This window comes from Aptenodytes patagonicus, chromosome 6 (genome assembly GCF_965638725.1).
Source record: "Aptenodytes patagonicus chromosome 6, bAptPat1.pri.cur, whole genome shotgun sequence".
In the NCBI taxonomy this organism is placed as follows: Eukaryota; Metazoa; Chordata; class Aves; order Sphenisciformes; family Spheniscidae; genus Aptenodytes; species Aptenodytes patagonicus.
Genome location: NC_134954.1, coordinates 17,217,161 through 17,221,752, shown reverse-complemented (window position 1 = coordinate 17,221,752; position 4,592 = coordinate 17,217,161). Strand labels below are relative to the sequence as shown.

Below are 4,592 nucleotides of genomic sequence, written 5' to 3'. Positions count from 1 at the left end.
ATCCTGATTCATTATAAAAAAAATTTTCATTTGCTTGCCAGTTGACTCAAATTTCTCCTTTTAGCTAAACCTCTGTATTGTGGAAAGTGAACACTTGCTTCTCCCACTGTCTGTAATCAAGCCAATCCCTGGCAAAAAATGTTGGGGGAAGGGAGGAACTATTAGAACGGCAGCAGGAAGACAAGGGTTTGGGCAGCAAAGCTAACCTGGTTTTAGCAAAAGGGTAATGAAATTTTAGACTTGAGTGACTTTTTGCTATTGCTCAGTGTAAGAAAGAGGCCTGTCTGGGAATTTTTGACTAAGAAGCAGCAGAGGCACAAGACTCCAAACAGCTTTCTGGTTATCTAATGCATTTGGACCCTTGTGTGAAAGCATGAGGAGTCATGGCTGGTGCACTGATTTGCCGTTGGAGACAATTTCTCTGCTGCAGTGTTAGCTCACAGTTTTGCCGTATTCTGGATTATCTAAAAGTGGTTCACTGCTGAAGCAAGGAAATGCAGAACTCCGGTGGTGGAAAATCTGTTTTGAACTTAAGTCTCAGCCTTTCACATGGAATGGGCACAATTGGCTTAAGCTACGTGGCACAAAAAACTCAAGTCTGTACTTACGGTGTGACTAACAAAACCAGTATATAGCCATGGCTCTAACCCATAGATGGTCTAGAAAAGAGAAGACTGTAAGAAGGAGCAGAGTTTTGTATTATGTTCTTGCAGGAGAAGAGAAAATTGTGAATAAAAACTGACAGATCATGCTTTGAGTAAATTTATTTGTACACCTAAATGCCTCATAGATTTCTGTTCCATTGGGCAAGAAAAGTATGCCTCCTGTTGTGGTTGTTTTGCTTCTGCTTAATGTTGGAAAACCTGCTTTATTAATGAGGATTGTAGATTAGTTCACCTGCTCTTCAGTGATTGCATTGCTCTGTGCTTTCTGAAATTGCTTTCAGAGCTATAGCAGTCCAACCAGACTTTCCCATTAATGCTTTATTAGCAGAAGGTACTTCTGTTATAAATGCTTGAAATTTGCTTTTCTGTCTGCTAGTATGTGTACCATATGCATGGAAGACTTCTGAAAGACTTTGTTTTCCGCCTTCTCTGCAGTAGCTGTTGTGTTAAGATGCCTTTTTTTTAATAGTAGTTCTTATCATCCAGTAGGGAGAACATCTTAATTGTTCTCCATTTTTTTCTTCTTCCCCTCCCATGGGGAAGGATATGTCATAAAATGGGGAAATGTGTCAAGAAGCATCTCCCAGAAGGCCATTTAAAAGGAACATTTCTATCGCTAATTCTCTTAGGGTAAACAATACTAACCCTGATTTCAGACAGTGAAATTTAACAGGCTGTTACTTTTCCTGCCTTTGTTGAAGACAACTGAGCTCTGTAGCTTGTGTGGTAGCATCCAGGATTACAGGACAAATTGTAGATTTAGGACAGAATGAACAGCAAAATGCTTCCAAGCAGAACTAAGTCATTAATCTGTAGTGAGGAAATTCCTTTCTATAAGGAGACAGTATTGTACTGGGACTTCATTCAAGATCAAAGTTTACGTATGGACACCAAGAGGCTTTGTGAAAGCAGTATAATTACAGTAGTTCAGACACCTATAAAACTGTGCACTCATGTTGTTCGATCCTGCTGGTATCTGTCAGATGTGTGACCATGGTTCTCAGATGTTCACTCCCACAGGGCTGTGCTGGGAAAACCTGTGGGTCCTGGCTGGCTCCGGGTGCACTTGAGTAGAAGCTCATCTCCCCTCCCAGGTGGTGGGTCTGTGGGTATAGAGTATGTTAGCATGCAACTTCTATATGCACAAACCCCTGCATATCCCGAACTATCACCAAAAAGCCTTAAAACAAGGCTCGAACACCACTGAATCTGTCAAATGTTATGAATCTAGATCATGAGGCAGGGAAAATCCTCTCATCCAGCTGCAGGTTCTGCTGCCTGAATGTAGGTAATGACCTCACCCGTAACCTGCACAACCTGTTGTCACGCCGTGTGAAAAGCTTTCTACGATTGTCCTCTCCCCGCGTTCCTCGGGACCAGGGTGCCGCTCGCCTCTCCTGCTTCGGCCCCGGCTGAGTGGGGGGGTTAGGGAGGCCTCGGGCAGGGCAGGCCCGGTCGCTCACGGCGGCGGGAGCAGCTTCCCCACGCAGGTAGGGAGCCCCCGTGGTGGGCAAGCCCCGGTGCTCCGAAGATGGAGCCGAGGGAGGGCACCGCGCCCACAGGCCCCAGCCTGCCCCACAGCGGGGGAAAGCCCGGTGCCGCCGCCCGCCCGGAGGGCAGCTTCCTGGGGTGGCCCCTGCTCGGCCGCCGGCGCCGCGCCGCTCGGGCAAAGCGCGCTCCCCGCTTTACGGCTGCTGAAAACCTCCCTCGGCGAGCGCGGGGCAGCCGTACGGCGCCGGGGCACCCGGGGCGGGCAGGTAACGGCGCGGCGGCACGGGGTAGGAGGCGGGCGGGCAGCGCGGCGCCGGGGCGGCCGGGCCCCGCCGTGGGGGCGCCGGACCCCCGGTACCGGCATCCTCCCCCGGGCGGGAGGCCGGTCCGTCGGGCTGCGGTGGAGCCCGGCTGTCAGCCGGGGCTCGCCCTCACTCCAGCGCCGCAGGCAGCGGGGGAAAACTTTGTCAAAGCAAGGCAGTTTTGTGGGTGTTTTTCTAAAAGTAACTCTGAACTCGGTAAAAAAAGTAGCTCCGAGCCACCTTGGCGGGCTCGGTTGCTGCTCCTCCCTCCCCGAGGTGAGGTGAGGTGAGCGGGGAACCGCGTCCCTCCGCGCGGCGCTCGGCCCGCGCGGGCGCTGATTGCTCCGGCGCTGCCGTCCGCTAATGAACGGGGATTCACGCCGCACGGGAACGTAGTGTCTTTAAGTCAGGACGATTTCTCTCTCCTGGCTGGCAGGAGGTCCTGGCTTGAGTACGCTACAAGTTGCAATGTAACAGGTAAATCTGCGTTGCAAATGTGTCCTACGTAAATGCGATTAGCTGCATTCTCCTGCTCTTTTTTCATTCTTCTGAGTTATGGCGTTGAATTACTCAGAGTATTTTATTATTTGCTTTCTGTTCACTTACCTAGTTTGAGAAATTGGACACAAGCGTTGTCTCGGTTAGATTTAGAAACTGAATTATGTGTTAGCTCCTTAAAGCTTTTAAATATTAAAAAACCAACCCCAAAACGTAGTGATATGTGACATCTTAAAAACTTTCTGGAAACCATCAAAACAATGAACTGGATGAAGACATGCTTTGCCCTTCTTCATTTTGTATATGCTCAGGTTACATGGAACACAAATGAGTAATTTCACTGGTTTCAGTATAGGATAACATTGTAGTCCTGCTGTGTGATCCACAGTGTCTTTGATTTCTCCATTCATGTAGAGCTCCTTGATGTCGGTAGATTTCTGTATGGTGAGTCTCCCTTAACTGAGATGGCCTCAAAATTGTAATTAAAATCTACTCTATAAAGGCTATGGAGTTGACACTCGCAAACAGTGCTGAAGCATCTTGCTGACTCCAGCTGAAATTTGCAGCATTGTTGCTGAGTCATCTGGACAGAAATATTCAGGGAAGAAATAATTTAGATTTTACTCTAATACGAACAGCCCATTTCATGTTGGTTTATTTATTACTTGGTACATACTTCTTGCATTTACAGGCAAATTTATTTGTTCAGTGATTAGCGTATGGAAAACATTAGATGACTGAAACTGTAACGATGCCAGAGTCCTGTATATCAAGCAATGCTATATATATTTATAGAATCTTAATCTAAAGAGCTCTCGTATGAGTCCCAGTGCATCCGTAATCCAGCATTTATCTCCAGTATCAGCAAAAGACTACAGAATATCTTCTGAATTTTGGTCTTGTACATTCTTAGTAGGTGTATGATAATTTTATGATAATCTACCAAAAAGTTAATCACCTGAAACAAGCCAAAGACTGATCTTTTGTGGCAGACCTTTTGCAGTTTTTTACAGCTGGAATTTTTAAATTAAAAGCTGTAGAGCTATACACACAACATTTTCTTAAAAAAGAAAAAAATCCTGCAGAAAACCACTTTTCTCCAAGTTTCATCAGGTTTTTCTTGTTCTAAATGCCTGTCTAAACTTTGCAAATTTTTTTTCACATCCTTAAAGTAAAAACAGTTTTACATTGTTGAAGATGTTAGCTGAGACAATATTAACAGTCCAAATTGCTCGATAATGAAGCAATACTTCTGTTTGTGCTAATGGGAGGCTATTTTGTTTGCTTTGAAGAGTTGGGTCTAGGTTGTTTATCTAAAGCAGAAAAAAGGATTAAGTGGTAAAAATGTCAGAATTGTTTAAGTCGATAAAAAGATGCTCATGGTTCATATGAGTGTCACAAGCTGCAGATTTTTTGTGGTAGCAGCTCCCAATAATCGTGCTGAATCATATGACTTCCCGCTCTGTTAATCTTCATAGCTGAAGTCTTAGCTTGTCACTTGCTGTGGTACATACCTGCATTATTTTTTCCCCTTCTTAAATAACCTCAGGGTATGAATACAAACTAGACAAAAATAGACCTTTAAAGTGCTTTTTCTCCCCCTTAATAAACAGATTTATTTCAGAAGAGTAGTTCT

At 45.3% G+C, this 4,592-nt stretch overlaps 1 long non-coding RNA gene across 1 annotated transcript; it reads right to left on the bottom strand.

Annotated features, from left to right (window-relative positions):
- Window positions 1–749: 749 nt before the first annotated feature.
- Window positions 750–2,244, bottom strand: LOC143161576 (uncharacterized). Its single transcript, XR_012995556.1, has 2 exons — window positions 1,967–2,244; window positions 750–1,768 (listed from the first exon to the last, which is right to left on the bottom strand). It is a non-coding gene; the product is annotated as an uncharacterized LOC143161576 (long non-coding RNA).
- Between the last annotated feature and the right edge of the window lie 2,348 nt (window positions 2,245–4,592).